The 22,214-nt window shown below is 40.2% G+C and overlaps 1 long non-coding RNA gene across 1 annotated transcript; it reads right to left on the bottom strand.

Annotated features, from left to right (window-relative positions):
• Window positions 1–8,234: 8,234 nt before the first annotated feature.
• Window positions 8,235–21,717, bottom strand: LOC309658630. The gene is made up of 2 exons (XR_014262337.1): window positions 16,079–21,717; window positions 8,235–15,452 (listed from the first exon to the last, which is right to left on the bottom strand). It is a non-coding gene; the product is annotated as an uncharacterized lncRNA (long non-coding RNA).
• Window positions 21,718–22,214: the final 497 nt, after the last annotated feature.

Below are 22,214 nucleotides of genomic sequence, written 5' to 3'. Positions count from 1 at the left end.
GGCATAGAGGGAACCTACCTCAACATAATAAAGGCCATATATGACAAACCCACAGCAAACATCATTCTCAATGGTGAAAAACTGAAAGCATTTCCTCTAAGATCAGGAACGAGACAAGGATGTCCACTCTCACCACTATTATTCAACATAGTTCTGGAAGTCCTAGCCACGGCAATCAGAGAAGAAAAAGAAATAAAAGGAATACAAATTGGAAAAGAGGAAGTAAAACTGTCACTGTTTGCGGATGACATGATACTATACATAGAGAATCCTAAAACTGCCACCAGAAAACTGCTAGAGCTAATTAATGAATATGGTAAAGTTGCAGGATACAAAATTAATGCACAGAAATCTCTTGCATTCCTATACACTAATGATGAAAAATCTGAAAGAGAAATTATGGAAACACTCCCATTTACCATTGCAACAAAAAGAATAAAATACCTAGGAATAAACCTACCTAGGGAGACAAAAGACCTGTATGCAGAAAACTATAAGACACTGATGAAAGAAATTAAAGATGATACCAACAGATGGAGAGATATACCATGTTCTTGGATTGGAAGAATCAACATTGTGAAAATGAGTATACTACCCAAAGCAATCTACAGATTCAATGCAATCCCTATCAAATTACCAATGGCATTTTTTACGGAGCTAGAACAAATCATCTTAAAATTTGTATGGAGACACAAAAGACCCCGAATAGCCAAAGCAGTCTTGAGGCAAAAAAATGGAGCTGGAGGAATCAGACTCCCTGACTTCAGACTATACTACAAAGCTACAGTAATCAAGACAATATGGTACTGGCACAAAAACAGAAACATAGATCAATGGAACAAGATAGAAAGCCCAGAGATTAACCCACGCACCTATGGTCAACTAATCTATGACAAAGGAGGCAAAGATATACAATGGAGAAAAGACAGTCTCTTCAATAAGTGGTGCTGGGAAAACTGGACAGCTACATGTAAAAGAATGAAATTAGAATACTCCCTAACACCATACACAAAAATAAACTCAAAATGGATTAGAGACCTAAATATAAGACTGGACACTGTAAAACTCTTAGAGGAAAACATAGGAAGAACACTCTTTGACATAAATCACAGCAAGATCTTTTTTGATCCACCTCCTAGAGTAATGGAAATAAAAACAAAAATAAACAAGTGGGACCTAATGAAACTTCAAAGCTTTTGCACAGCAAAGGAAACCATAAACAAGACGAAAAGACAACCCTCAGAATGGGAGAAAATATTTGCAAATGAATCAACGGACAAAGGATTAATCTCCAAAATATATAAACAGCTCATTCAGCTCAATATCAAAGAAACAAACACCCCAATCCAAAAATGGGCAGAAGACCTAAATAGACATTTCTCCAAAGAAGACATACAGATGGCCACGAAGCACATGAAAAGCTGCTCAACATCACTAATTATTAGAGAAATGCAAATCAAAACTACAATGAGGTATCACCTCACTCCTGTTAGAATGGGGATCATCAGAAAATCTACAAACAACAAATGCTGGAGAGGGTGTGGAGAAAAGGGAACCCTCTTGCACTGTTGGTGGGAATGTAAATTGATACAGCCACTCTGGAGAACAATATGGAGGTTCCTTAAAAAACTAAAAATAGAATTACCATATGACCCAGCAATCCCACTACTGGGCATATACCCAGAGAAAACCGTAATTCAAAAAGACACATGCACCCGAATGTTCATTGCAGCACTATTCACAATAGCCAGGTCATGGAAGCAACCTAAATGCCCATCAACAGACGAATGGATAAAGAAGATGTGGTACATATATACAATGGAATATTACTCAGCCATAAAAAGGAACGAAATTGAGTCATTTGTTGAGACGTGGATGGATCTGGAGACTGTCATACGGAGTGGAGTAAGTCAGAAAGAGAAAAACAAATATCGTGTATTGATGCATGTATGTGGAACCTAGAAAAATGGTACAGATGAGCCAGTTTGCAGGGCAGAATTTGAGACGCAGATGTAGAGAATGGACATATGGACACCAAGGGGGGAAAACTGCGGTGAGGTGGGGATGGTGGTGTGCTGAATTGGGCGATTGGGATTGACATGTATACACTGATATGTATAAAATTGATGCCTAATAAGAACCTGCAGTATAAAAAAAACAAACAAAACAACTAATACTAAACTTTCATTGGGTTATTTGTATGGAAATATGTTAATATAAATGTTTCAGACATTACATGAAATTCCTAAAAATCTTATATTTGTATTTGTATGGAAATATGTATGGAAATATGTTAATAAAAAAAAAAAAAAAAAAAAAAAAAAAAAAAATGAGCACATAGAAGGGTGTTCCTGGTGAGAAAAATTTGAACACCCATTAAAAAAAAGTTTTTAAAACATATAAAGTAAATAAAGCAAAATAGTAATAATTGTAAAATCTAGGTGAGCGTATGTAATCTCCCAGAAGTGAGAAACTATTTTGTACTTTCACATATATTTGCAAATTATAAATAATACATTGTTTTTAAAAGAGAAAAGAACCACAGATTCCCCACACCCTAACCCCCTTTGTCCTTTCTGAACCCAAATCTCTATGGGTAGGGTATAGACAGGTATATTTTTAAAGCATCAGGAGCTAGGAACCTCTACTAGCTCTACATTAATGTAATTTTAGTTACTTGTACTACTTGGAAGTAATAAATCTGCATTTATTGCAGATTTATATTACAAAACACTTTATATTTTTAATATTTTATTAATTTGGATAAACTTTACCCTACCCTCACCCATATGCAGTTAATACAAATTTTAAAGTATTTACTGTATATTATATAATTATTCTCCTGCGAGTGGATCACAATCTACTTAGAAAATAATGCCACCATCTTTTTTTTTTTAATATGGATCCCGTGTTTGATAGAGATTTTTTTTTTTAAATTTTATTTATTTATTTATTTATGGCTGTGTTGGGTCTTCGTTTCTGTGCGAGGGCTTTCTCTGGTTGTGGCAAGTGGGGGCCACTCTTCATCGCGGTGCACGGGCCTCTCACTATCGCGGCCTCTCTTGTTGCGGAGCACAAGCTCCAGACGCGCAGGCTCAGTAGTTGTGGCTCACGGGTCTAGTTGCTCCGTGGCATGTGGGATCCTCCCAGACCAAGGCTCGATCCCGTGTCCCCTGCATTGGCAGACAGATTCTCAACCACTGCGCCACCAGGGAAGCCCAATGCCACCATCTTGATTCCTCAGTCATTAAGTAAAAACTTAACGGAAATACACTGTGATTGACTTCGGAAAGGATATTTTCTGAATACATTAGTGGGATAATTTCAGAGTGTATTTTCTTTTCTTTTTTAATTTATTTATTTTTTGGCTGCGTTGGGTCTTCGTTGCTGTGCACGGGCTTTCTCTAGTTGCGGTGAGCAGGGGCTACTCTTCCTTGAGGTACGCGGGCTTCTCACTGCAGTGGCTTCTCTTGTTTCAGAGCACGGGCTCTAGGTGTGTGGGCTTCAGTAGTTGTGGTACGCAGGCTCAGTAGTTGTGGCTCGTGGGCTCTAGAGAGCAGGCTCAGTAGTTGTGGGGCATGGGCTTAGTTGCTCCACAACATGTGGGATCTTCCCGGACCTGTGTCTTCCCAGCTCTAACCTGTGTCCCCTGCATTGGCAGGTGGATTCTTAACCTCTGCACCACCAGGGAAGCCCCAGTAGTGTATTTTTCTAAATATAAATATTTTCCTCTAACAGGGAGAGAAATAGTAATTATCCATTTAATCTTAACATATTTGTATTTGTTTCTTGTTGCTGTTGTAACAAATTACTACAACTTAGTGGCTTAAACTAATACAAATTTATTATCTTGCCATTCTAGAGGCAGAAGTCCAAAATAGATCTTATAGAACTAAAATCAAGGTATCATCAATGATGTTTCCTTCTAAAAGCTCTCCTTGTACAGCTTTTAGAGCTGGCCCTCATTCCTTGTCTCATGGCTCATCACTCTGACCTCTGCTTCTGCCGTCACATCCCCCTTTCTTTACTCTGACTCTCCTGCCTCCCTCTTATGAGGACCCCTGGAGATTACATTGGACCCATCAGAATAATCCAGGATCATCTCTCCATCTCAAGATTCTTAACTTAATCATATGTGCAAAGTCCCTTTTGCCATGTAAGGTAATATATTCACAGGTTCAAGGGATTAGGACATGAGCATCTTTGGGGGCCGTTATTCTGTCTACCGAAATACGCTATTATTTTGCCCCTCTGAACTTAATCAGTGTGGTAGACAGCCATTACTGCAATAATGTTGTATAGCAAACTATCCCAAACTCAATGGTTTATAGCAACAATCATGTGCTTTTCTCACTTGAGGGTCACAGATCAGCTGGTTTAGCTCTGCTTCAGGCTGAGAGCTGGGGGCTTGGCTCCAGGGTTCAGCTTGGGTTTGTGTCTGGTCCACATGTTTCAATCTGGAATCCAGGCTGAAGAGGCAGTGACTATCTGGGATGTGCTCTTTTCTACACAATCACAAAAATACAAGAGGCCAAGCCAAACCTCACATGCACATTTAAAGCCTCTGCTTGTATTACACCCACTCCAATTTCATTGACCAAAGCAAATTGCGTGGCCAAACCCAAAATCAGTGAAGTAGGGACATATGGTTCATCCCCAGGGGGAGAGGGAAGAGAGTGAATATTTGCTGAACAGGAATTCAGTTTCCTGTTCATTAGGTGTGACACTATCAAGTTGAAACTTCTCAGTGATTATACACCTTCGAAGTGTGTTGAGCTTTGACAGGTCACTGACATAAGTGCATAACCTTTCACTGTGACTTCTTTTGTCTCCAGAAATCTCACTTATCTAGGACATGGATGAAAACATGGAAGTAGGCAAGAAAGGCTACTGAGCACCAAAATAGATAAATGAAGGTACATAAACAACTCTATAAACTATTTACTCTTAATTTGCAGACAATTCTAACAATGTTGAATGCCTTATATCTAGGTCCACAATAAGATATCACCTCTCCCCCCACCCCCTCCCAAAAAAAAAAAACTAACAGAAACCAACAAGGAAAACATGAAATATGGAAACCAAATCTAAAAAGCAACACAAAAGAATGGAATTATTTGATGTAGGGGTACATAAACAGCCTCACATATCTCAGTAAATCTTAAGCTTCTAATCCATCAGAGTTTAAAAATGATTGGGCTAGACAATAAGATACATGAGGGCAGGGATCTTACCCATTTTATTCATCACTGTGTTCCCATTATCTAGGATACTGCTTTGCACAGTAGGCATTCACTAAATAGCAGTGAAGGTAATGTCCATAATGATTTAAGAAATTCTCTTTATTGTGTTATATGTAAGATGGCAAACAAGGATTCTCTCTGTGCAAGTATCTCAACCAACATGACTAAGTTGAGAAGCTCGTGAAGGAGTCAGAGGAAAAGTTTATCAAAATGCTACAGAGGTGTTTCATGAAACCCAAAGGCAGAAGAGCAGATGGGAAGCCAGAGAACACTCTCTGTTCATGTCATATCTCTGCTTCTCTATGCACATCTACTTCATAATCTGAATAGATCAGTTCCTGCTCTTCCCAGGCAACAGGGAGGGTGCAAGATAGACACCCCACATCTCCAAAAGTTTTATATTTCAGGACGAGACATATGCAGAGACTGGCTAACTCTTCCTGTGTTTCCCTTAAATTCCCATAAGAGATGATTTTCTCCAGCCCATTCCAATCATCCAACCAATAGGCAAGCAAAATAAAGGCCTATGGTTGGCAGACTGCTAGTATTCACATCCTTGTGTGATCCCCTACTCTTGAGTGTGGGCTGAACTTACTGACTCACTTCTAAAGGATAAAATAGAAAAAAGTGATGAGATATCACTTCCAAAATAAGATTATAAAGAGATTTTGGCTTTCATTTTAGGCATGTGTGATCACTTGCTCTGGGTCTGGCCTATACTCTGTCATGAGCCAGCCCTGTGCAAAGGCCCATGTGACAAGGGACCAAGATCTGCCAGAAACCACATGATTAAGTGTGGCAGTGGATCACCACTCCCATCGCAGTCACACCTTCAGGTGAGACCCTCTGACAGCTGGACTACACCTTCACGAGGGACCATGAGCCACAGACACCCAACTAAGCCATACCTTGATTCCTAACTCACACAAACTGTGAGATAATAAATGTTTGTTGTTTTAAGCCTTGACATTTTGGAGTAATTTGTTATGCAGCCATAACTAATAATACTAATAGATAACTAGTAATTTCCAAAGAAGGGGATTGTTAGCAAGTTAAGCAGTCACTCTAAAATGTCTACTAAAATCTATAACACATTTTCAAAAATATTTCTAACCCAAATGATTAAAATAAACAAGTTTTCATACTAAAAAAGCTAGTCAACCATGTAGAAACCTTAGCTGCCCAGAATGATTTATCCCCTAAAGTTCTATACAACCACTGTTTTACTATACAAATTCTGAAACACTCGTAAACATGTCAGTTTTGTCACTTGGTAGCTTCCCCCTTGATGAATTCTCCAGGCCTCTGGTGCCTCTTCCTTCACCTTCCTGCATTCTCTTTTCCATTCCTTGTGGAAGGAAAACATTTCAACACATAAAACAATGTGAAGACAATAAGTATATGGTACAGATCAAAGTGTAATGGAAGTTCAGAGAAGTCTACATGGAAATGGAGTGATCAGAGGGATATTTATCAGATGGTAAGACCTGAGTTGGGTATGAAGGGTAGGGAGAACTTAGAAAGAAGAAAATCAAGAGATAGAGGACTACAGGTGAAAGAACAGAGAGAGAGAAGAAATTTTTCAAATCTCACTTCAATTTTTACTTGCAGGAATCTATTATTTTAAGCATAAATAGTGTCTAATATAAGAAGAATGCAATTGTGTTCAGTAGCCATGACCCTTTAGGCCTGGGGAATGTTAAGAGGACAGACATGGACAACACAGGCACCAAGGAAGGGATGTCTCCTTTCAGGTTCCAAAATTAGCACTCCAAGCAAGTTTTATAAAAGGAGGAAAAAAACCCTTTGCTATTCCCATGGCTGACAACACCCTCCCAGTTTCAACCTCCTCCCACCCTCCCATCCCCCAGTACTATTACTCGGAGGAATCTGCTATTACTCTCTTCCCCACTCCTTTCAACCTATCTGGCTTCTGGCCTCCTATCTGTTTGTGGTATCTTGGGATTCCTGTAACACTCTTGTCAGGAACATCAACAGGGACCCTCCAGGGTGTGCCTTAGAACACTGCACAAAGGTACCTGGGGGACAGAATCTGAGGGGGCTCAAATCCAGCCCAGTATCTGGGATGGGCTGCATCCACCCTGAAGAAGGGATGTTTTTTGGTAATTCATTTGCCCAAAGGAGTAGCTTTTTCTGCAGTTTGCACAAAGGCACGCCTTACTAGCAGTGACCCTGACCACTGCAGGATCCAAGCTTTGCTAGATATTTTTAAGTTAGTGCTATCACTTGGATCATCCCTTTATTTCCAGCATCAATTGACCTGACAAATAATGAAATATCATGGATCCTACATATCAGCTAGGGTGAATCTGACCATAGTTTCCCCTAAGACAGTGAGACAAATTTCAGGCAGCTCTGTTTACTATATAAAGAAATGCAGTTTGTCAGAAGACTGTACGTAGAGGCGAAAAAAGGCCTCTCAGACCCTCAACCTGAAATGACATCCTCATTTCTTATTGATGCCACCATCTCCAAAGCATACTACCACGCCTTGGTCTATGAACTAAAGACTTAGTTGTCTCTGGATCTAATTGCTTCATTCAAGCTCCCCAGATACGGGCTGATCTGATACAAGACTGTCTTGTTGCAACTCATCAGCTAAGACCTCATCAACCACAAAAGAAAAATTACTAAAAGATTTGAAAGAAAGATTATTTCAAAGTTTGGAAAGAGGTAAATCATTTAATATCTCAGTGAGTGTAAATGGTCAGGTATTTTTGAAATCAGCATATAACATCATCATGATGATGATGATAAATCTTTTTTTCTAAAAATGCCTTTTTGGCACAAACTGAGTGACCAATTCATGAGCAATTGGGCACCCAAATAATTGGAAATATTTCAGAAGAGCAAATGAAGCAAAAGAGATCATGGAAAGCGGGAAATATATGGATGCAATTTTGAGCCTAAATGAACATGCAGCACCATATACAAAATAATCAGTGAGATGTGAAAACAGATGTGAATCCCTTTGATCTGAATCAACAGGGTGTGAAGGGCTCTTATTATTAAAGGAAAACCTTGATGCTGCCTCACCCTTGTCCAGATCCAGACATACAAGAGCCTAGCTTTGCAATGTGAAAGCCCAACGCTGAGCTTCATCCACACAGGAGGCTTGGGAGAGCAGCCAGTACTCCTTGGCTGACTAACTCAGAAGCCTTCCTCCCTGTCATTCTTCTCCTGAGAAATTTTCATCCCCATTAGCAATTTTAAAAACTCCTTGCCAATACAGGACCTCTAATTCAGAAAAGAGAGGTGGCCTGTATTTTCACACTTAGTCCAGGGAAACTGGTGTGCTATAGCATAAGGAATGACCACATAGCTATTCCTTCTAGAAAACTACCTGAGGGCAAGAAAGAGCAGTGTCCTTCCTATCCCAAAGAAAGAATCAACGACCATTTTTTCAGAGTTCCAAGGAGCCCTAAAGACCTTCTCCAGAGATTTCCAAACTTTGTTCAACCAAGAGCTGGGATTTTGAGAGAAGCTACAGATAAAGAAAAGGGCGGACTAATGGTGAGATCATGGAAAGCATTTCCAATGATTTGCTTAAGGCTTCCTTCAAAGTTAATTTCAAAGTCACCTTAAAATTAACAGGAGAAATTTGAGGAAAATCTGTACTGTAGGAGGATTATATCTTGAAATCTTAACTGTCTGTAGGTTCTGTTCTCCCCTGTTTTCTCGATGATACTCAAGGCTATGATTTTTCCTTCTTCTAGCTAAAACAGAAGGAGAAACAAAACTTGAAGAAGGTGCTAGCTTGAGAATGGCACTAAAAGAAGCCTACACATGAAACCTTTCCATCTAAAGGTGAGAGGGAAGAAGGGGTAGGAAGGGAGAGCAGTGGGTGGAGGATGAACTTAAATTAGAAAAGAGGAAGGACTCCCAGAAGTCCTCATAGTGGGAAAAATAAAAAGGGCATTCTTTCTAGAGGACAAGAAAGAAGATAGGAGGTGTTAACTGACCCTCCCAACAAAGATCCTCTTGCTAGGTGTCATTCAAGTCAATAGAACTAGACCAAGTTCAGCTCAGAATCCAAGGAAAACTTTCTTCTTTGATCAGAGAATGGAGGGGTGTGAACCTATGCTCTAGAGTCCACACTGCTCTCCCTGACAGGCTGTAGGCGGGGCTGCTTTATAGGGATCTCCCTGGCTGGGAGGAGAGAGGGCGGGGTTCTCAGGGGTCGGCGCAGCTGGGCTGCTCATGCTCCAGATTGCACTGCCGGGCACAGCGTCTCTGCACGTGGCCTGCCGCCGCCATCTTGGATTGAGTGTCCTGAGCAGTGCTCCTTCACATGCCGGAGTTGAGGTGTAGGTACTAGGAGCTCTAGTCCCAAGTGCCTGGGGCAAGGCCTCTGCACCCCACCCCCTATGATCAAGTGAAAGTAGACTAGACACAAAGGATCAAAAAAGGTAAGACTTTATTTTATTACCCAGATTCTATTTTTATTTGCTGGGAATGGTTAATGGGCTTTGCCAGTGACAGAAGGGTTGTCAAGGTGAGCTGAACCCAGTAATTGAGGATAATCACAAGAAAGTCCTGGGCATTTTTAATCCTCCAGAATTGAAGGTGGGAGACTTGGACCCCAAGGATGTGGTTGAGGATAAGAAGGGAAAACTTGCCCCTGACCCAGGTGGCAGCAGAGTAGAAGAGAATCATTTGGGAAGTTTCCTCTGAGCCAAAGTAGAGATGGACACGTTTCCCTGTTCCAGGTAAGCCCACAGTAAGAGAATGCCCTGAGAACCTTGTGCTATAAAAATGACTGCAGGAGCCTGGCGTCAAAGGGGGATGTTTAGAAAAGATACCCTTATCAAAGACCATCATTGTTTTATGCACTTTGATGTGATCCAAACACACATGTAGATAACTAACTGAGGAATTGAGGCTAACTCAATTCTTTTTACTTTCAATTCAAAGAAAGCACAGAGATAAAGGATTTTGTCCTGTAATTGTTTTTTACTCCTTATATTTATAATGAAGTCCTGTGCTGATTTTCAAAGTGCTTAATGATATTGCTGTCATTCCGCCTGGTGAAGAAACTTCTAAGTAGATAATGTGACTTTTTTTTAACTGAAACTGCTATTGACTTGGGGGGAGGGGGGAGACATGAACACATGTACAAATAGCATCAAATCTGTGACAAGAAATACCTTGAAATACATCAAGACCGTTATACAATCTGACCATAACGGTAGACTCTGTTCACCAAGAATACCTTGCCCCAAAGCATCTGGCTCTTGATCTTCTCACTGGGTTCAACAAGGTGGTAAAAATGGGTCAGATGATTTCAGTTAGCCACATTACAGCAGCTCTCAGTGAGATGTTAATTAGTGAGATGTCACCAACAGTTTCATGAAAATGCGCTGAACCTCCACTTAGAGCATCAACATAGCTTATAAAACCCTGAAAAGTCTGCAGATATTTATGTCCTGATATTTATGAGTTTGGGTCTGAAATATTAAGAGAAGAGAAATGGCCTGGACATCCAAACTGATGTGCTGTGCTAGATCTCCATCGCTCCTCTGGGCTCTCCCCAGAGGAGAGACTCATTGGAAAAGATCTTACTCATTAACCACTAAGTTAGGTAGAAAACATTTTCATGTTTTCCTATAGTTTATGATTTAAAATGTGTTTTTTTAATGTTAAAACAGATGTAGATATATTATAGAATTTAAAAATTCACATGAATTTCTAACATAAAAAAGTAAGGAATTTTCCTATTTTCTGAGGAGATGTGGTTAGGACATGGCCCCAGACATCTAGAAATATCAGCTCAATGTCCATACTCTAAGGGATACTTAATGGGAAAGGTTAAGAAGCACTGGCCTGGAGATTATATACAGAGAAGCCTAGTAGGTGTAAATCACTCAGCTTTCGTGACTCATCATGCCAGAAAAGGCATTTGCCAAAAGCTCAAAGCCCTTTCCATAGATGTAGTTATCAAGGTGTCATCACATAATGTTTGAGAAAAGGCAGTAATGCAACGGAAACACATGTCCAGGCAGTACATCTTAACTTTCCTCAAATAATCCATGGACTCTATTAGGAAAGAAACACAGTCTGAAATCCACAACATCTAAATCTGCTAAAAATAAAACAATTGGTAAACAGAATAGTTTAATGAATGTTTTAAAAGTTGGCAATGTTAGGTTCAGCTCCAAATCTTTAATCATTTAATCATTAGACTTTCTTCATCTGTATTATTTCTCTTAATGTGTTATCTTCTCTTGGCCAAGTCAACCCAATAAAAAACACCGTGAAAATCTTTCATTACTTAGCACTGCCAGCCCCATCCTCAGCTTCTACTCCCAGCTTCAGAGTAAGTTCATCCAACCCTCTGCAATCTTAGGCCTTCAGATATCATCCCTCCCTACCCTTCCTTCACTGGTGTTTACCTTACTGCACCAGCTATTTAGTCTGTAATCAACCCTATAACTCCATTGAAATTTAATAAAATAAAGCAGGGAAAATTATTTTTAAATGAAATGAAAACTTCAGTAATTTGATGTGCAGGAAATGAAGAACAAAGTGTCACAACCCGAGTGCTTTTAAATAAGTCATAATTAATTACTCATGCATCTATGTTTGGATGCTCAATTTATGACTATGCAGAAAATGTAATTGCATACGGAAGTCTTCAATCGTGCCTTCTCTCACTCTCATTTATGGCAACCATGTTTTTGTTGTTGTTCTTGTTAATGGTATGGACCACCTGTTGAAATTGTTCAAATGTTGTCAAGACACAAATAATCAGATCATCTCTCCTAAAATATAGTTGCTTCTGTTGAGGAAATTGCAGAAAGACCTAAAATTGTTCCCTAATTTATCCTACTATTTTCAAAAAAAAAATTGTATGTAGTTCTATAATCTTTTGTCCTCTGCTAAAATACACTTGCTAAGAAATCATATTAGGCACATCCTGCCAGCTTCGCTTCTCCTATGGATTTGCAATATAGACTTTTTATATTCTTGGAAGAGTCATAAAGCTCGAAGGAATCATGAATGACCATCACATTTATGTCGTTCTAGACAGACTTCCTTTTAATGACCCTGAAGGGAATTTATAACCTTTTCTCCATCTTAAGATGCCTAATAAAGTGAATATCAAGGAAGCAAAGGAAATAAAACCAAATTTAAAACTTCCTCTGAATAAGTCATGGGAGTAATTGCATTTGTGAGTATTTTCTCACTAAAGGGAAAAAAAGAGAGATAGAGAACAAGCCAACAGAAACTTTCAAAAGCTCTTATAATACTTAGCAGGGTAACAACTACTTTATTGTATTTTTAAGAAACTTCTAAGAAAGTTTTATTACCTACAGTTGCCTTTTTCTGTGTAAGCCAAATAAATTCCAAGGTCTTTGCGGCCCAGTCTCAGAGAGATATGGCCTGTAAGAGACACCATCCAGCCACCAAAAGTAAAAGCAATTCCGTTCCTTCTGCATGCTTCTGAAGAGCCCATGGCAGATATTAGCAGAGCTCATCTATATACAGTTTTCACCTTCCAGGCTCATGCAAGACTGCTTCCCAGCCTCCCTGCAGTCAGGCAGGCCATGGGGCCAGGGCCAGGCAATGGGCTTCAGGTAAAAGTGTCTTCCTGGCTAAAGTTTAGAAGGGTGATTGTGAGGTCTCCATGCCCTCTCCTCCCCTGCCATTCTTATGACAGCAGAGTCATCAGAGCAAAGCAGCTGAGGCCACCAAGTCACCACATGGAGGACTCCTGCACACGAGTCTGGTGGTATCTGCACCAGCCATTCAGTAAGAAATGAGCTTTTGTTGTGTGATGCCGAAGAGATTTAGTAGTTGTTTGCACCTTTTGCAACTACAACAGAGACTAGCCTGTCTTATTATGTAGGCATTAAAGGGAATCCACTTATCCTCTCTGCAGCACCTCTCTCTCCCAGCCCACCTTGGTCTAGAGCTTCTTACTCTCCCAACCTCCCCAGCAATCAGGACCCTGGATTGTTTTTCCTTCTTTTGTCCTCTCTGCTTTCTAATCCTGTCTGTCTCAATAGGATCTCCTGATTCTGCATCACAAAAGTCCGAGACCTGGGTCGACAAAAGTTAAACTCTATTTAGAGGGCTAAGACAGGAATAGACTGAGCCTTCAAGTAAAAAAAAAAAAAAATTCTTTGGGATGGGCAAAGCGGCGTAGGAGTGGAAACACTCACTTGTTGAAAAATGTTATCCCCATCCTATTTGTTTTTGGTCCAAAAACAAGTGTGTTAGTGACTTATTCTCACCTGCCTAACCTTTTGCAGTTACTGACATGTTTTATTTTTGAGCACTAATGTTATCATTATTTGACCTCCACTTTTCAGAGCCGTTAGAGGCAATCACCACAGCCATTGTCTATGTAAATAGGCCCCTCTAGAGTTGTGCAGTGTACAACCTGCATGACTGTATGGGCACCACCTCTGTAGCACTGGAAATATAATATTAAGTCAGAAAAGAAGCACAACTCATATAATAACAGTTAATATAAAAGACTATGTAAACTCTTAAGACTTTTATTCAATTTTTCAACAATGTTATTAATAAAATCTACAAATACTAGCATGTACTAATGCAAACATTGTACTAGAAGCTGGAGAGGTTACAAAAAGATGTAAGACATGGTCCTGACCGCCAAAAAGTTTGCTTCTACATGGGGAGATAGGACACATTTGCAAAGTGATCAATATCAGTGGAGGATTATATTTAACAGACAAAATAAACGGAATTCATAATAATGTGTTATGACCAAGGTATGCTGAAGTGATCAAGGAAGACAATGGAAAAGGAGGGTGTCAAGCTGGAGTCCAGTAGATGTTGCAAATAAGAAAAGAAGGAAGAGATGTGTTTAAATTTCAGCATATGAGCTGCAGTGTTTGCTGACAGGACTATAAAAGGAGACTGTGTCATTGTGTGAGACTAAACTGTTTCCAAGGCCACCCAGAACAAACTGGAAGGGATGTCGCTCATATTTCACAGGAATGCTTGGTAGCTACGATTTCACACAAGCCAACTCACTCAGAAAAAGCATTTCTTCATCCCCCTTATCAAAATCATCTAATCAACACTCATCTAAGTGAAGGCGGCCCCTGCCCTCTAGGGGATTACAATCGCAAACCAGCAAACCTGGCTCCAACAAGCAGAAGGAGATAATTAACATAGATAACGATGAGGAATGTATTTTCTGCAAGCCTCACTGCCATCAGAGAGAACAATTTGTAGTCATCACTGATCTGAGCTGAATTCAAATTAGTGACCCAAAGGCACCACTGTCTGGATGTTATTTTCAATCTCCTTAGCTATCCAATCTCCAGAAGTTTCATTTTTCATTCTTACTGTGCAGTCATCATCAACTACCAAAGGGAAAGACTGCAATCCAGACACACTAAAAATAGCATTCTTGCCTTCTGAAAGCCAGACTCAGATTTATGACAGTTTTAAAATTTGGTTCTTCATCTTAAAAGTTCAACATTCTACAAGAACGGTGCAGAGTAATACCTACCTGGCCTTTAGAGCATGAAACACCATAACTTGCTGCAGTGGGAGATCAGGCCTTTATGTAATCCATCTACATTAGGGAGAGATAGCATTTTCTTTTGCTTGACAGATTGACATACCTTCATGTGTTTTCCACTTAATCAGCAGAATCATTAAGGCACTGAGGGTTTTGCTGGTCTCAATAAAAAACATCTATTTCTGTAAAACCTATCACTATAAATAATTTAACAAACACTCCCCCCTAGAAAAAGACTATGAAAAGAGAAGAAGAATTATTCTTTCATACTTAAATCACAGAGTACACTGAAGTTGAGCCAAAGGGAATCCAGATTTAAAATGAGAGCAGGATGTTAATCAGCTATGCTCCAAAATAAAGTTTAAAAAATTTTTTTTTCATAAATTTATTTATTTATTTTTGGCTGTGTTGGGTCTTCATTGCTGTGCGCGGTCTTTCTCTGGTCGTGGCAAACGGGGGCTACTCTTCGTTGCGGTGAGGAGGCTTCTCATTGCAGTGGCTTCTCTTGTTGGGGAGCACGGGCTCTAGGCACGTGGGCTTCAGTAGTTGTGGCACATGGGCTCTATAGTTATGACGCATGGGCTTAGTTGATCCGCGGCATGTGGGATCTTCCTGGACCAGGGATCGAACCCGTGTCCCATGCATTGGCAGGCGGATTCTTAACCACTTCCCCACCAGCGAAGTCCCTAAAATAAAAATTTTTTTAAAGATAAATAAAATGAGAAAAGTACTAAAAAGAAAAAATAAAATGAGAGCACAGTGATGTCCAACAATAAATGATGAAGTTCAAATGAAAAGCAAATTACAGAAAAATATAATCTAATTTATGTTTTAAATATATATTTTATATTAACTTAAATATAAATAGTATATACTTAAATTTATACTTCCCTAAAGACGATCTGGGAGGATTATATCAATATAAACTGTTAACATTATTAATCAGAGGGGTGATTATGGTAGGGGGAACTTTCACATTCTTTATGTTTAAATTTTTTACAATAATCTCTTCATATCAGGGAAAAAATATGTTTCCATTTTTTAAATGTGCACACACATAGAGATTATATACACATTTATAAATTTATACCATTGCAAATCAAGCTGGATATTATATATCTTTCTGACTATCTGGATATCAAGACCCAGTTGTCAGGAATGGGGTGGCATTAGCTTGGGAACCTAATCTCAATAGGAAGGAAGAGGCAATGACTGAGACTGGGGCTAGGAGGGAACTGATTAGGTTTTAGCATGTGTCCCGAGAAGGAACAGCACTCCACATTACAATGTCCAAGGGAGGATTAATACTCACAGAATCTGATCTGTGGATTGGAACACGGCAGGTAGGCATCTCAGGTCAATAGTGTCCACTGATTTCCAGGTGTACATCAGCATCTTTCTTTGCGAATGAGCAGGAGAGGTGTCCAGCTAGTTGAAGTAGGACCTCAGCCAACCAGAGAGAGAGGGTAGACAAGGCTTGGCAAGGCCAGCCCTGGACAAAAACCTGAACTCAGGGCAGGGCTCTGGTTTCAACAGAGTTCGGGTGACCACCAGGAACTAGAATTCTAGCTAGACATAAGACAGATGGTAGGGGTGAGCAAAGAGGTTGCAGCTGGGTGAGCCACCCTATGCCCAGGTCTATAGGGTCATTTCAGACTCCACGTGCTGGTACTGGTGGAGAGAAGGTGACTTTTTAGCTCCAAGCTTGATTCTCTTGGTTCGGGAACTGGGCCATAGACTGAAAGGTTTAGGACCTAGATTAGGGCAACACTGGACAGGCAAGAATGACAGCAGTTTCGATTTGGTCTTTCTCACCAAAATTAAGAAAACTTTTCCTCTAATTCTCAGCAGTTACATATAGGCAAGAAGAAGTCTAGTCCCAAGAGAAGGTTTTTTGAAAATTTATAGAACCTTCTATAACCAAGGCCAGGACGTCCAGCTCAGTAGCTGTGAGCCTTTAAGGTTCTAAGTTAACTTACAAGAAGACAAAGAGAAGTCCATTTAACAGAATCTTAAATTTTATCCATGCCATGATGTCCATGTAGAAATCAAGGGAACTAGCATATGGCTTTTCCAGTCAACTTCACAAACGACACTCAGAATAAAGAGTCTATATGAAAGAGAGAAAAAAATCCTTCCTCATCTAGCAGCTGTGATCTTTCCCTTTCAGATACACTTGTTTGCCCAGGAAGCTGATCCCTTCCTACCTACTCCTTAACATCTTGAGATATTAAGCTGACTGTGTTGGCATTTCAATCCCCACCCTTCCCAGAATCAAGAGATCAAATTAATACAGATCCCATTTATAAACCAGGGAAAATGTAAAGGTAGAATAGTCTAAGACTATAAGCACTTCAGGGAATCATCATGTGCTTGTACTTCTGGGTAGGAAATACTGGAGGACAGAGGGAGAGCTGTAGCATCTCTGTAGGTTCACTTATTCCTGGGACACCTCTCCAGACCACTGCTGCTAAAGGGAGGGGTTCAAAATAGCCCCAAATTCCAACTGAGATGATCCTCAACATGGTCTTGTATTAAAATCCAAAGGCTCATAAAGTCAAAATATTAAATTTGTTTCAGTGATGCCATGATTTTCAAACCATGCTTCTTTGGGAGATAGGCATTCCACTGCTAAAAATAGAAAAGGGATGTTTTTCTACCCCCTCCCTGCCCCCAGTTATCAGGGGAAAAAATCCTAAGTGAATGGACAGAAGTTTCTCAGTTTTAAGATTTTTCTCTCATGTTTCCTAGATTTTTGGTTCCTGCTATCAGAGGCTAGACCCATAGCAGACCAATCCAGGGGAGCTGGAGCCACAGAAGAGGTGTGGTGTTTGCCAGAGACATCACCCAAGGTGGGGAGGGTCTGAGTGGGAGAATGGGGTAGAGGAGAGAAGAAGAGAAATGCTACCTTCTCCTTTCCTCTCTGCCTGCAATCTCCTGCCTTGGCCTCCCAATGGCCAAACCTAACAGGAACCTGGGAAACCATAGCCTGCAAGGATTCACCTCCTGAGCGAGCAGAGAAGAGCAATAAATGAATCTGCAGGCCAAGAGGGTAAGGACCAGCATGTGTCACATCTGATTTAGCAAGAATTCACAGATTAGTTACGTCACATTGAAAATATTACCATTTCTGGGTAGTGCCCACCATGCTCTCATAACATCCAAGTATTCTTGTACCTGCATAGATCTGAGCATGACTGTTGGATTTGCTTAGCAGCCCAAGGCAGAGAGTGGTCTATAACAGTGGTTTTAGACTGTGTTCTGTAGACCCTGAAGTTCGATGGAGCTCTCCTGCAGCTACCACACAGGTAGAGTGGGCTGAGCACACCAGCTCCAACCTCCATACCTACTGAAGCAGTGTTGCTTTTTATCTGCTTCACATACAGGGTCTATGTAAGATCTTGCTTGAACAAAATGCCTCTCAGCATAAACAGGAATTCACTGACATATCAAGTTGCTAGTAAGAATTATCTCAATCACCACACTTCATTTTTTCTTTTAGTTTGTTATGATATATTTTTTAAAATTTATTTATTTGTTTTTGGCTGTGTTGGGTCTTCGTTTCTGTGCGAGGGCTTTCTCTAGTTGTGGCGAGCGGGGGCCACTCTTCATCGCAGTGTGCGGGCCTCTCACTGTCGCGGCCTCTCTTGTTGCGGAGCACAGGCTCCAGATGCGCAGGCTCAGTAGTTGTGGCTCACGGACCCAGTTGCTCCGCGGCATGTGGGATCTTCCCAGACCAGGGCTCGAACCGGTGTCCCCTGCATTGGCAGGCAGATTCTCAACCACTGCGCCACCAGGGAAGCCCTTGTTATGATATTGAGTTATTACTTCCCTACCTGTTTTATCCTCTACCACATTTGTACTACCACTATATGTAAATACAGGCCACCCCAGCTTCTAGTGTGTGTACATAGGTAGTTATGAACCAACCTTTTGGAATTTCAAATGCTTTTTCCCAAAATAGTATCATCCAGGTAGTTAGAACCTCAAACCCACGCAGCCCCACTTAACCATAATGTACCTGAAATAGGATTCTATGCTAACAATAAATAAATTAGAACCTGAGCAACATCTATAATAAAATTCCAAAGGAAAGATGTATTCCAATTTCCCATCTGGAATGCTGGAAATCCATCTCCTGAAGTAGGATCCAAGGATTCTCTTCCTCACACACTCTGCATTTTTCAAAGTAGCACAGATTTTGAAACTATCAAATGCTGACAAAGATGAAGCAAAATACTCACTCTCGTAGATTACTTGGGGGAATAAGTAGAAACAAATATCACTGCATTTGTCTGGCTCTTCAGAGAAGCAGATGCCAAGTTTGGACTAAACATACAAGAATTTTATTAGAGGAAATGTTGGTGTGAGAGAAAAGGGAGAGTGAGCCAAGGAAGGCTGGGAGCTGTCAGACCGCAATGCCACCTGACCTCGAGTGAAGGGAGGGAAGGCTGGAGTGAGCATCCTAGAATGTGTGTGGCATGTGTGTGTGCGTGTGTATGTGTATCCTAATACATCCTACTGATTCTGTTTCTCTGGAGCACCTTAACTAACACAAGACCCATCAGTAAAATCACAGATATAGATTTGTGAAGTATAAAGGGCTAATCATGTGTTCAGCCTGAAGCACTGACCATAACACCCTCTTAAAAGTGGACCCCAATGCAGAGTTCATTTACCAACTCCATCTAAAGTATCTTTTGAAATGAAATCTACAAACAATCCCCTGCCTCCAAAATAACAACCAACCAGTGAGCAGGAAAGCAAAACATACCTCTGAAAATCCTTCTACAAAACATGACCATTTTTTTTTCTATATAAAATATTACACTATTCAACTCCCAAAGCAACGGATTTTGAGGATAACGGAATCAAGTTCTTCTTTGCAGAACCTCAATTATTTTCAGGGTCATGAAAAGGTGCAGTTGCTTGGCCTTGTCTCTTCCCAGTGTGGGTATCTGAGTGCTCTAAGTTCCCATCCCCCAACCCCAGTAACGTGTGATGAGTTAATAAGGAGAAAATATTACTGCAGTCTCATGTTTCACATCCCTAATAAAGCCCATATTTTAAAGCAGTTATGGAACTTTGCACAGAATCCAGGTTTAAAGGCAAATTAAATACATAAAAAACTAAGCCCGACAGCTAAGTTTAGTTACCTGAGAAACAACTACTAAATTTATCTCTTCAGTCAAGAACATAAGATAAATACTTCAAAAAACTCACTCTGCTTTTGCTTTCAATTTTACTTTAGGCCTTATTAAATAGCACCGTTGGCAAAAAAATGTACATGTATAATTTAAAGCTATCCTGATCAGAATGAACTATAATAACTTGACTATGTAAAAAATTTGTCTTTTTGCTACTGTAATGAAACTTATCCTTCTGTGAGTTTGAAATATTGTGGGTTACTACTCAATATCCATTCTTCCTTTCTTCCATACTAACAGAACCTTCATCTTATTCTGGGTGGCAGCATACCTAGGCTCAAGCAATAAATCAAAATTGGTACACATATTCACGACAATCTTGTTCCCTTTTGACAGATATTAAATATCCCAATTTCCTGTTGCAGCTAGAAATCATCATGGGACCCAGTTATGTCTAAAAGATGTAAGGAGAGGTCAATTAGGGCCTTCTAAGAAGGCTTTACTTTCCTGATAAAAAGGATATCCTTCCCCACTTTTCCTAATGCAGAAGTAATGTGTGGAGCTGTAGCAACAATTTCCAGATCATGAGGCAACAAGCAAGAGGATGAACAGCAGTCACACTGAAGATAGCAAAGGAGAAAGTTAGGTCAGTTCCTGAGATCAGAAGGGCAGGATTAAATTAGGAGTCTCAGAAATAGAAACAGACCCAGCAATCCCACTACTGGGCATATACCCTGAGAAAACCATAATTCAAAAAGAGTCATGTACCACAATGTTCATTGCAGCTCTATTTACAATAGCCAGGACATGGAAGCAACCTAAGTGTCCATCAACAGAGGAGTGGATAAAGAAGATTTGACACATATATACAATGGAATATTACTCAGCCATAAAAAGAAATGAAATGGAGGTATTTGTAGTGAGGTGGATGGAGTTAGAGTCTGTCATACAGAGTGAAGTAAGTCAGAAAGAGAAAAACAAATACAGTATGCTAACACATATATATGGAATCTAAGGAAAAAAAAAAAAAGGCCATGAAGAACCTAGTGGCAAGACGGGAATAAAGACACAGACCTACTAGAGAATGGACTTGAGGATATGGGGAGGGGGAGGGGTAAGATGTGACAGGGTGAGAGAGTGGCATGGACATATATACACTACCAAATGTAAAATAGATAGCTAGTGGGAAGCAGCTGCATAGCACAGGGAGATCAGCTCGGTGCTTTGTGACCACCTAGAGGGGTGGGATAGGGAGGGCGGGAGGGAGGGAGACGCAAGAGGGAAGAGATATGGGAACATATGTATATGTACAACTGATTCACTTTGTTATAAAGCAGAAACTAACACACCATTGTAAAGCAATTATACTCCAATAAAGATGTTAAAAAAAAAAAAAAGAAATAGAAACGGCCTAGCAATGCTGTTAAGGCAGTAAAATAGAGAATCAATGAAAAATGAATAGTTGGAATCCCAAGATGCATTGAGAATCCAGGAAAGGCTAGCATTAATTTGGAGTAGAACCATGCTCTCATACATATTTGGTAACTGTAAATTGGGATAACTTTTTTGGAGAGCAATATAGCAATATCTATCAGTGTTTAAAATGCACAGATCCTTGATTTTTTAAATTTCTAATTGTTTCATTCTTTTATATAATTTTTAAAGGTTACTTTTCATTTACAGTTATTACAAAATATTAGCTATATTCTACGTGTTGTACAATACATCCTTGAGCCTATCTTACACCCAATAGTTGATACCTCTGACTCCCCTACCCCAGCGGTCCCCAACCTTTTTGGCACCAGGGACTGGTTTCTTGGAAGACAATTTTTCCACAGACAGGGGTGGGGTGGGGTTGGGTGGAGGGAGGCAGTAATGCGAGCGATGGGGAGCGATGCCGAGCAGCAGATGAAGTTTGCTTGCTCGCCCGCCGCTCACCTCCTGCTGTGCAGCCCGGTTCCTAACAGGCCACGGGCCAGTACCAGTCCACAGCCCTGGAGTTAGGGACCCCCTGCCCTACCCCTATATTGCCCCCTGCCCTGCTCTCCCCTCTGGTAACCACTAATTTGTTCTCTATATCTGTGATTCTGCTTCTTTTCTGTTATATTCACTAATTTGTTGTATTTTTAGATAACACATATAAGTGATATCATACAGTATTTGTCTTTCTCTGTCTGACTTATTTCACTTAGCATAATATCCTCCAAGTCCACCCACATCGCTGAAAATGGCAAAATTTTATTCTTTTTTATGACTGACTAGTATTCCGTTGTGTGTGTGTGTGTACAACATCCTCTTTAT

Source organism: Balaenoptera physalus (assembly GCF_965194825.1).
Source record: "Balaenoptera physalus genome assembly, chromosome: 3".
Taxonomy (NCBI): Eukaryota; Metazoa; Chordata; class Mammalia; order Artiodactyla; family Balaenopteridae; genus Balaenoptera; species Balaenoptera physalus.
This window is presented reverse-complemented; position numbering and strand designations above follow the sequence as displayed.